Source organism: Acomys minous (assembly GCF_964271855.1).
Source record: "Acomys minous genome assembly, chromosome: 15".
Lineage (NCBI taxonomy): Eukaryota > Metazoa > Chordata > Mammalia > Rodentia > Muridae > Acomys > Acomys minous.
Window position 1 is genome coordinate 94,144,572 of NC_140497.1, and position 11,816 is coordinate 94,156,387.

The 11,816-nt window shown below is 42.3% G+C and overlaps 1 protein-coding gene across 22 annotated transcripts in view; it reads left to right on the top strand.

Moving 5' to 3' along the window:
- Window positions 1-9,982, top strand: part of LOC311585242 (THO complex subunit 2-like) — a 33,660-nt gene extending 23,678 nt beyond the window's left edge. For 10 of the 22 annotated variants that reach the window (XM_084760254.1, XM_084760249.1, XM_084760238.1 and 7 more), the window contains 4 exons: window positions 443-622; window positions 1,925-2,041; window positions 2,914-3,004; window positions 8,849-9,982. The gene's annotated coding sequence lies outside the window, so the exon portion shown is untranslated. Of the gene's footprint in view, window positions 1-442; window positions 623-1,924; window positions 2,076-2,913; window positions 3,005-7,472; window positions 7,590-8,848 lie in introns of all 22 variants that reach the window. The other 12 variants (XM_084760247.1, XM_084760248.1, XM_084760251.1 and 9 more) reach the window with 8 other exon arrangements.
- Window positions 9,983-11,816: the final 1,834 nt, after the last annotated feature.

The window sequence follows — 11,816 nt, forward strand, 5'->3', positions numbered from 1 at the left end:
CACATGCGTGAGAAGCCATCTTACCATGTTCTCTAGACCTGGAGCCCTAACTAACGCTGAGAGCGACCTGAGTGGGAGTGAGCAAGGAAGGAAAAGGAACTTAGAGGGGAAAAATGTGAAGTTCAGGGAAAGGAACAGATGCGAGACGTAAGGGGAGAATCACTGGGGGGAAATCCGCACAGTGCGGGCCTGAGAAGGGTTCCTCGCACAAGGCAGGCACTCAGAAAACACTGAGCGAGAAGATAGACGCTGGTGGCTGAGTGAGGGGCGTCACGCTTCCGTAGCCCTCTGTTGCTGTAGTTAAGTGTGCGCAGCAAACAGACTGTCTGTGTTCTAAACCGCTCAGCGCCAGTGTTCCTGTTATGGTAGAATAGTATTCAATTGTTTGTTTAGTCCACATTGTATTATCTGTCTGCTAAAATTGTCCCTCTTTAAATTGCAGCTCTTCAAATTCATGCATTTTGGCAAGCTCATGAGCCAGCTCTCAGCCATGTCATGATGTGCCAAAAAGCCTGTTTAGCTTTGCCATCATATTCTTCACTGTTTCCTTGGCACATGCCTAGTTGGCATAGCTCATCTTTGGTACTCAATTGGATGACCTAAATACCTTCCAGAGATACATGTAAGCACTTATCAAATCATAAAGAAAACAATTGTTACTGCCTCCTCAATAATATCTATTTGCACTTGTTATTTGGCCACCCTGTATTAAAAATGACTATTTAAAATAAGAGTTAAGTGACTTATTTCATAAGCCCACCAAAGAAGTTAAGAAAAATCTGAAATGCTAATGTTTAAGGAAGCAGTCCTCATGAACCAGGCATGGTTCTAAGAAGTGGAGATGGAGGACTAGAAGTTTCCAGCCACCTCCTTCCTCTACATAGCAGGTTCAGCTCTCAGTAGTGAGGTGCCGATTGTGCCGCAAACACCTGCTAAGCTTTCCCATTGTGCTCTGCACTGTTTCCTGGCACATGGCCCCTTTGACACAGCTCATCTTTGGCATTGAGCTGGATGGCTTAAGTACCTACTTGCAGTGAAACAGCTATAGAAATCAGCCCTGTTGAAGGGGCCAACATCTTCTGAACATTGACTACAACTGAAAACTTTTGCTTTTATTATTTACATATATTCTATTTATTGGGGGTGTGTATACACATGCATGTGCACGAGCTTAGAGGTCAGAAAACAAACTCTCAGGAGCCAGTTCTCTCCTTGCACCTTGTGGGCTCTGGTTACCGAGCTCAAGTTGTCAGGATGGGCAGCAGGCAAGCACCTTACTCCTGGGCCGTGCTGCTGCGCTGCAGGTGTGAGCTCTGAGAAGCTCAGTTGCTGAACAATTGGCCCTGTTCGTGCTATCATGACAAAGGGCCAATCGTTTATATTTTTACTCCTGTTGACTGTTGTTTCTGTATAGTTTCACCTTCAAATAATTTAATGAGAAAAAGAAAGTTATAATATTTTAAAACAGCATGGTACAGGAATTTTAGTCTTTTTCCAGTGTTTTCACATATACACAAAACAAACAACAGTGTCAGTACTAGGTGTTCTGTGTCATTTACAAAGCACTTAGCAGGTGAGAAAGGACATTGTCACAGCTTTGTGTTAATAGGACTTTGGGGGAAGAGGGATGGAATCCTTGATGGTTTCTGGGTTTAGATAGAAGTTGGGAGTGAAAGTGGGCTCATTAAGACCGAGTTTTGACCATATCCAGTCTCCTGGGCCTCATTTGAGTAAATGTGAGACTATTAAATATTTGAATACCAAAGTCTGGCCATCCTTCAGAAATCTTTTTTAAGAGATTTTTACCTTGAAACCTAAGGAGACCTTGTGAAGATTTATTTAGTTTTGTCCAGATTATATCTTTCATTCTTAGACCTGATCACTACATAAGCCATTTAAATAACATTTTGCATTTTAATTAAAGCTCGAGAATAGCCTGCAGTGTGAAAACAGTGTCTTATCCAGAAGGCGCTGACTGACACAGGCAGTGGGAAGTTTTCAGAACTCAGTAGTCCCGTCTGCTCTGCTGCTTTGAACAGTGGTGAGGTCATTCTTACGAATGTGTCTTAATACATGTGAGTTTTGTGTTGTGCTTTTGTTGTTTGGTTTGTTTGTATTTTCACACTTTTGTGGGACTTTGCCATGGTCAAGGAAGTTAATTAAATTTTAGAGCTACATTATTTTTCTGCCTCTATGTTGAAGTTGTTTTTATGAAAGTGTTTGTTTCTCTTTGCTTATTTCTTAAGCCAGCTGTCACACAAATACTTGAGACTTCACAACACAATCTGAGCAGTTCAAGTCTGTTCTTAGCCCTCTGTGCTATCCTGTCTTAACTCCCAGCAAACGTCCCAGCGATGCTTGCACACTGTAGCCTTTCTCGGCTCCAGCTCCTTCCTCCTGACCTTCCTCGCTCCTCCACCCGAAGCTGACTCCCCTGCTTCCGTCCAAGAAAGATCAGGAGGAAGGAGCTGGCACCAAGGAAAGCTACAAAATGCAAATGTTGCTGGGATGTTTGCTGGGAGGAAGACAAAATAATACACAGGATTAAGCATAGATTTAAACTGCTCAAGATTGTGTTGTGAAGCTTTGTTTAAACAAATATAAAAAGAGTCTCAATTATTTTGTGTGATAGCCGGGTCAGGAAATAAGCTAACAGTTACGTAAGAATAACTGCAGCACCTCCGTGTTCTTGGTGCTTTTGCTGTGTACACTTGTGTTTACAAGGGCGTGGCTGACCAGGTACGTGTAGGAGAGCACCTTTGTTCTCAGTTGGATGCCTGTCTAACCCACGCTGTGAGGGGAGAGCTGGCCTCCACTCATCAGCTTCTCCTTCGCTCCCGCACAGCAGTGTCTTTGTTTGATTTAGACCACATTTCATAACCAGCTGATCTGCGTTGTCTTCATCATTTCTAGGAGGGACTGAAACAGTCGTCACAGAGCGTAACCAGGGATGAAACCAGAGGCTGACCGTGATGTCAGATGAAGGATGCTCATGGAGCATGAGGTGAGTCTGGTGCAGAGGGCTGGTCGGATTCTACCCGCATCAACCCCACTCCTGTCGCAGGTCCTCAGAGGCAACAGCTTTTGCGTGCAGTGTTTGTGTTGTCAGGGCTTTTTGTTGTTTGACTCTTTATATGTCAAAGTTAATGATGACTTCTAATTAGTACTCTGATTATTCAAAGGGGATAAAGAACATAATATACAAAAATGTAAAAAATGTCAAACTGAATAGTGAAATCAAAGTAAAAATAAATTATGATGAGGCTAAGAAACACATTCTGGAAATACAAATATGTTCGTAATTAATGGGCCTACAGTTCAGCCTACCTGGCCTTAATTTTTTTTTAATGTTTATTTTTAAGTGTGTGTGTGTGTCTGTCTGTCTGTCTGTCTTTAAAACAGCAAGTGCTTTTAACTGTTGAGCCCTTGCCCAAAAAGTTTTAATAGTCAGTTGAAAAGAGTAGCCTGATTTGTAGTATAATTAATAATGTCCTTGGGAGTAAGACATTATCAGGAGATGAAGCTGCCTGTTAAGGGTATTAGTTGTTCTCTGGACTGTTAGCATTGATTCTTTGTAAACACTTATTTAGTATTATTTGTATCTGTTTCATTGATTTCAGCCCTGAGTTTATTTCTTGCTGTCCACAGTTAGGGGATGTTATTTCTTATTGTTGTATAGAGGTTTTGGGGATGCTGCTGAGTTTATAATATGTAATCTCTCCAGTTTCTTGATGTAGGCTCTTAGCTCTATGAAAGTGCCTCTTACACCCGCCTGCACTGCATCCTGTAGGCGTGGGTATGTTATGTTTTCTTCTTAGTCAGTTCTAAAAAGTTTCTCATTTCCTGCTTGCTGTCTTTTGACCCCACTTTTCATTTCAGTGGGGAGCAGTTGCTCCGTTTCCATGAGTTTGTAAACTCTTGTTTCAGTTGTTGGTCATGGACAGCCTTAGGCTGTGGTGGTCACACAGGGTGCAGGCTGCTACTTCAGGTTTCTTCTAGCTGTTGAGACTTGACTTGTGCCCAAGTATGTGGTCAGTTTTGGAGAAAGTTCCATGAGCTACTGAGAAGAAGAAAGTGTGTCCTTTTGTGCTTAAGTAAAATATTCTGTAAATATCTGCTAGGCCCATTTGGTTTATGATATAACTCCAACATTTCTCTGTTGATATTTGACAGGATGACCTGTCTATTGGTGAGGGTAAAGTTCTGAAGTCACCCAGAGGGTAAATTTGTGTATGAGGAGGGTAAATTTGTGAGTTAAGCTGTTTGGGGTACTTCTTTTATGCACTTGGGTGCCAATGTGTTTGGTGTACAACTTTAGAATTGCAATATCCTCTTGGGTTTTTCCTTTAAGGAATATGTAGTGTCCTTCCTATCTCCTCCAATTAGTTTTGTCAGAGAGTAAAATCACTATACCTGCTTGCCTCCTGGGCCCATTTGCTTGGAATATCTTTTCCCGCCCTTACTCCTTGTTGTTCAGGTGTGTTTCTTAGAGGCAACACAAACCTGGGTCCTGTTTTCTAATCCAGTTTGTAGTCTGTATCTTTTTATTGGGAATTTGAGACCATTAATATTGAGAGCTATCAATGAGCACTGTTAATTGATTCCTTGATTTGTTATTATAATGCAGGTTTTCTCCCTCTTGATTTGCTGTTCAGGAATTATTCATTCCGATGTCTTCTTGGATGCAGTTAGCCTCTTCAGACTGAAGTTTTCCTTCTAGTGCTTTCCGTAGAGCTGGAGTGGTTGATAGAAATTGCTTAACTTTGGCTCTATCATGGAATGTTTTTCTTTCTCTGTGTTTTGTTGAAGTTTGCTGGTTGTGGTAGTCTGGGCTGGCATCTGTGGTTTCTCCTCTGTCCAGGCCCTTCTGGCTTTTGGAGTCTCCGTTGAGAGGTCTGCCCCTAATGGGTCTGCCTTTTTATGTTAATTGGACTTTCCCCCTATAGCTTTTAAAGTCATCTCTTTGTTCTGTACATTTAGCGTTTTGATCTTTCTGTGTTGTGGGGAATTTCTCTTCTGGTTCTGTCTATTTGGTGTTCTGGGAGCTTCATTTACCTTGGTAGGTGTCCTCTTTAGAATGGGGAAATTTTCTTCTACGTTTGTTAAAGATATTTTCCGGGCCTCTGATCTGGTTTCTTCTTCCTTTCTCATCCTTGTTATTCATAGTGTTGTCTTTTCATAGTGTCCCAGATTTCTTGGATCTTTTGTGTCTGAATTCTTTTTGGATTTGATATTTCCTTTAACTGAGATATCTATTTTTTCTACTTTATCTTCAGCATCTGAGAGTCTCTTTCCATGTCTTGGTGAGGCTTACCTCTGTGGGTTTGCTTTGATATCCTAAATTTTTCATTTTCTCTTTTATTTCAGTTTGATTTTTCTTTAGCAATTCCTGCTTTCAAAGCCTTGAATTGTTTTCACAGACTTCATTAAGGGGTTTATTCATTCCCTTTAAGGTCCTGAAACATATTTATCATTGCTATTTTTAAGTCCTCACCTTGTGCTTCAGCTATATTGCACTTGTCAGGGCCACTGTAATAGGCTCGCTGGCTTCTGTGGAGGTGTGTTGTCTTGACCGTTGATGTTTGTCTTTGCACATTTGGAGCTATGATGTTTGAGAATTTTCTTGGTGTTAGTATCTGGTCTTACCTTGGCTGGGTGGGTGTTCCATTCTGTGGTTGCTTTTGTCCTTTCTAGATCCTAGGCTACGTGGGTTGGTGGGTGTTTCTGCAGGTCAGTGGGTGGCTGAGAGCATCGGAGATGCACTAGGAGGGAGGCTGAGGGCTGAGCCCCCGAGAGAGGGCTGGGTAGGAGCATGGGCTTCTGCAAGCCAGCTGCAGTAAAACAAAGACAGGGATGAAGTGGCCCAGGGAGCAGTGCTGCTGTGGGAGGAGGGGCTCCTGAAAGCAGGCTGTTACAGGACTAAGAGTTAAATCTGGAGAGACTGCTGTCCTGGACAGGAAGGAGAGTGGGGATCTCCTACCTGAGGAGTGGCTCGCCCAGCACAGCGTGGCCACCGAGGGCCTTGTTTAAGGGATTTCTAGGAATAGGCAGGGGATGCAGGATGAAAACGGCCTAGAAGGAGAGAGCCAAGATGGTCTGCCTGTTTCGGTTTGTTTGGTATGTTTTTTTTATGGTTTTTTGTTTTGTTTTTGTTTTATTTTTTTTAAATAATAGTGTGTTTTGTTGTATGCCCTTAAAATTTTTATTTTTATAAAATTTTATAAAAATGGGTTCTTAAAAATCACTTCAAAGGCTACAGAGATGACTTGGTAAGTATAGTGCTTGCTGCGTAGGTAGGCATGAGAACCCAGAGTTCAGACTGCCAACAACAAGATAAAAGCCAGGCATGGTGGTGCAGGCACCATAACACAGCGACAGCAGGATCAGCATAGGGCGTCCCGGGGCTCACGGGCAGCCCAGGGCAGCCAGAGCACCAAGCTCAGGCTTAAACCTCATCTCAGAAAAGAACGTGGGAAACAGTGGAGGAAGACACTGCATATCAACCTCTGCCTTCCACATGCGTGTGCACAGGCAGGCAGCCACACCTGACACACATTCACACACATACATACAGGTGCCACACACCTACAAATTTTTAAATAATAAAAACTTTTTGCACAGTTGTAGCTATTTCAGTGGAAAGATGACAGACCTCTCATAGTCTTTATTCAGGAAGTCTTCAGCTCACATTTTAAGGCTTTATACAAAGTAATGAAGGGGGCTGGAGAGATGGCTCAGTGGTTAAGAGTGCTGCCTGCTCTTCCAGAGGTCCTGAGTTCAATTCCCAGCAACCATATGGTGGTTCACAACCATCTGTAATGTAATCTGATGCCCTCTTCTGGCCTGCAGGTGTACATGCAGGCAGAGCACTGTATACATAATAATAATAATAATAATAATAATAATAATAATAATAATAATAATAATAATAATAAACAAAGTAATGAGATAAGAACACAATTTTCATACTGCTTTGTTTACTTAAAGCGCATTGTGAGCATAATTTTGTTTCCTTAAATATTTTATTACAGTATAATTTTGTGTCACCTTGGAGCCCTATCGTAAAGATAAGCAATATGTTTAACCTATATTTAACAATATAATCACATATATTGATTTTTTTTAATGTCACCATTTAAAAATTAGCACTTCTAAATAAATATCTTTGTAGCCAAAAAATGTACATATAAAAAAGTTTTCTTTGGATTTTTTTTTTTAATGCAAAGTCTGACTGTAGGGATGTGCATACATTTGAAGACTTTACAGTGTTCAGTGGAGGAAATTTAAGCTCTGATTTTTTCCACCACCAGTGCATGAGTTTTTCTCTAAATGTTGAAGTTGCCTAGAAAGTGTTTCAGATTATATTATTAAACAGAAGAAGGAGAAAAAAAAAAGTCACCGTTTCTTTTTCAAAAGACGGTATAACTGAGAACCCTGAGTAGTATGTTCCTCTGAACTGTGGTTTCCTGCAGCTTGGCGAGAACCACGGACAGAGGCATGGAGCGCTCCACAGCAGCGCGGTGTGCCAGACCCCAGTGTCCACCATAAAGCTAGAGGCCATGGAGCTGGCCAAGCCGAAGAAACATGAGGTACGGAAGGCTGCTAGATGCCATGGGCCTAGCCTCAAAAGTGCCTCCTAGTGAGCAAGGTGCTTTGTTATATGTATATTCTGCAGGTGACAGTGTGCTTTGGCAGTGCTGGAGAAGAGTAACTTAGGGGAAGGCCCCATGCCCAGATGTAGTTTTACAGCCCCAGGCCTTAGCGCAGTGACGCCATAGTGAAAGCACCGCTCAGACCTTGCACTACACCAGCTGGTAGGCAGCAGCCCCTGCCAGAGGGAGAACAAAGTCCGTGGTCTCAGGGAAATCCCACATGAGCTTTGCTTTTTGGCTTCTGGCTAACTGAGGGTTGTGGACTAAAGATGTGGGTTTTGTCCTTAAAAGCTCACCCTGAGAGTGGATTGGGATTCCTGAACACCCAGTGTAGCCACCAGCAGGCGGGTAAAGAGCCGTTTCCAGGTAGTGTTCTCTGGCGGATACCTCACAGCAGCAGGCACCAACACAAGAGGAGCTCAGTGGTAGCTTTGGGGGATCTTTGTCTGGGGTTTTTCTTTTTTCTTCTTTTTTTTTTTTTTTACTCTTACAGAGTTTTTTTGCGTGTATATTAGGGCTTCCACTTTATGCTTTTATGGGATTCCAGGTGTATGAATGTGTGCATATGTGTTTCCTGTGCTTTTTCTTCTATTCTTTTTCTTCTCTTTGTTTTTTGTTTGTTTGTTGTTGTTTTTGTTTGTCTCTTTCTATTATTACTCTTTAGATGCCTCTTTTTTAAGGATTGACAAAGGGTATGGATTCAGATAGATGGGAAGGTAGGGAGGAAAAATAATAGTCAGAATATATTCTTTGAGAAAAATGTACTTTCAATAAAAGAAAAGTAGTTAAAAATAAAAATGTTTTTGCAGTTACAATGTTGTTTTTATTCATTTGCATTGATAAACTTATAATTTCTAAACATAAACTTTGGCTTCTATAACACATCAAGATAATGTGTTGCGTAACCCTTACTTAGATAGCTTTTCTGTCTCTGTGACTGTGGAGACTCTGGGCGCCCCACCTCTGCCTGCCAGGCTGCCACTGGATAGGCCAATCGAGTACCCAGTGACTTCTGTGGTTGTGCGGTGACCTCTGTGGTGGCTGTGGATTGCTGTTTCTCTCCACCCTTTCCTAACTTTAAATATTACTTGGTCCCAAATCTCCTAAGGCAGCTTGTATGTAGTAAGCGTGTGTCCCCTGGCTAGGAAGTAGCACGCTCTCCTCTCTCTTTTTTTTCTTTTCTTGAATAATGATAGATAGATGGCGACCCTGAGATGCACAGGAAACAGAGCGGCTGGTGCAGCAAATGAACAGTTGTGGCGCTGAGACGGACGATGCAGCAGCAGCATCTTAGCATGATGTGACTGATGTCAGCCATACACAGGAAACAGAGTGGCTGGTGCGGCGCATGAGCAATTGCAGCACTGAGACTGATGATTCGGCAGCGTCTTAGCGTAGCGTGACGTGAGCCTTGCCCGGATGTTCTTCACTTCCTCCCAGTCTGCAGTGGACCTGGAAGTCGGCGGCAGGTATGGGGATGCAGGGTCCACATGTTCCCTGTGGTCCTGAGGACAAGTACATTATCTGTGCCTGATTTATCATACGATGCTGGTCTTTATAGCTAATTATCAGCCTTCTGCACTTGACTGTATTTTCCATAAACTTTACCTGTGGATGAAAGAACATTTTTTTTTTAACTTTTCTTCACATGACAGATCTAGACTTCAAAATTGGAAAGTATGTTGAGAAGTACGCCAAATTGCTGCCCTGCCTCTTTTCAGGTGACAATGAAGTGTTGACATTTCTAGCCAGTGTGTGTAGGGGAGGAGGGCATGCCTTTCCACGCTGATGCAGCCGTGTGGGCCCTCTATTGGTAACCATAACCATACTGATAAACCATAGCACGGCTGTGTCCCCATGTGCTGGCGTTTATATGAATAGTTAAGATGTTAATACTGCACTTTTTCTCTTTTTCTTTTTGCTTGCTTTCTCATAGCTAACGTCTGTGCAACCAGCTATATTACTTGTTTTTTGTATTGTTTTAGCTCTATCAAATGACCTCCAAATTTTCCAGATAGTGTCTCTTAACTACAACAAAATTGTATGGTTCCTTAAGTCACACTAAGTTTTTTTCAGGCTTCATCTTACTTGAAATTCAATTTAGTATTAAAAACTATCTAGTAAAACCAGCTTATTAAATGTTACTAAATGTGCAATGAAATGTTCAATTAAGCAAATGTTTAAGAAAGACGCTTTGGCTGTTTTGAAATTTCGTTGTGAATTGTAAAGCAAAAGTCATTTCATAGTATTTCGGAGACATAGTCTCAAATGTTCTTGGTCCAGTGTATCAGTAGAATTTGTAATTCAAATAAAGTTTGCTTAAATTAAAATATTTTTTTCTGCAAGTCCCTCTATTATCAGAACGCATCAGCAGAGGTTGCAGTGGCTGTTGTTCTCACTGGAAGAGAGTTCCCACTAACTCTGTGTGTAAAATCTAATCTCATTAAGAGGTTTTTGTTTTCCACACATACTACGTCATGTGATCTTTTGCCATCTATAGGGATAAGAAAGACACAGCTGAGGGCTGGTGATTACCCTCAGTCACAGGTCTGCTACAGAAACCCTGTTGTTAGTGCTGTGTCCACTCAGTTACCAGACTAAGTTGGCGTATCTCCAGTGAGAACAGGAGACTTCAGGTAATGAATGAAATATACTGATTTTTAACAGAGTTTTCATATGATTTCATCTCCGTCCTTTCTTTGAGTGTGCTGACCAAATTCTTCTTCCTGGGTGGTAAAGTTTGTTTTCCAGGTATATTGAGTTCATGTATGTACCATATGTACCCTATTGTTACGTGAAAACAAGCTTCAGCTTGAAGTGCAGCCATTGTGCGATATCGTGTATACTGACCACGCACCATGTACCCATTGCAGTCCCTAGAAAGTACTTACGAAACATATTATACACTGTTTAATTATACCTGTAAGAGTGTACAAAATTCCTTCCTTTTACCCATGACTCCCATCTGTTTTGGTTTGTTTGGGTTTTTTCTTCTACAGTCAAGGAATAAAGTTAAATCCCCTTCTCTGAGTTTAAGCCCTTTCCTGTGCCCTCTGTTGGTATAATTAGAATGTGAATTGTTCAAATGTCCACCGTTAAGAGTTTCAGAAATGTGTAATGCTGGTCACTTGACTTAATAAAGACTGGATATATAAACAGAAAAATTGTATATTTCCTAACTACAAACGATTGAATGACTTTTCCCTCTTATTAGCAAATATTAGGAAAGCCTAGACTATGACAAATGTCTATATGGAGGGCACATAACGAAACAGTACTTATTACAGCAAGTATCCATTTCAAGTAACTGATTAGGCATTGCTAGAGAGCTGTCGTGCGTGGGAGCTTATTCTTCAGATTCCGTAGAGCTGTAACCCCGTGTGAGGAAGTGATTGCAGAGCTAGTCTGAGGAGAGCAGTAGCCATCCCAGGCAGTGGCCAGCCCTTGGTGACATGATGGCACATGCCTGCAGTGCTGGCACCCGAGGTGCAGCAGGACAGGAGTCTAGGGGCAGCCTGGGCTACAAGACAGTGGATCAACAGCTAGAAGAGAGCAGCAGCTGAAGATGGTAGACACCAAGCATCCGTACAGCGCCCACACCGCCCTTGCTGTGGCCCTCACAGGCCAGCCTCGTAGGCATGATGCGCGTGGAGTTCTGTGCGAGCATCCGTACAGCGCCCACACCGCCCTTGCTGTGGCCCTCACAGGCCAGCCTCGTAGGCACGATGCGCGTGGAGTTCTGTGTGCTTACACTGTGAGGCCATGGAGCCGACCAAAAGCAGAGGATGCTGCAGCTCTGATCCTGACGATACTAGCCGTGCCGCCATGTCAGGACACCTGGGTTACAAGGTCGCTTTGGAAGATTCCACTTCCTTATCTGTCAGTTTGTAAGATTAATCCATACCTTGTGTGTTGGGCGTAACTTGGTACTTGTTTTTTTTTTTTAATAGCTTCCAGAGGTACATGGTTACATGGTTTTAATGTGGTTGTTTTTTAATTGGGTTTTATTTATTTATTTATTTATTTGTTCTATTAAAAACAGATTCTTCTCTCGTACAGTACATCCTGACCAGAGTCTCCTCTCCCTCTCTCCCTCCGCTCCTGCAGCTCCCCCACCCCCACCTCTGTCCATTCCCCTCTGCCTCCCTTCAGGAAAGAGCAGGC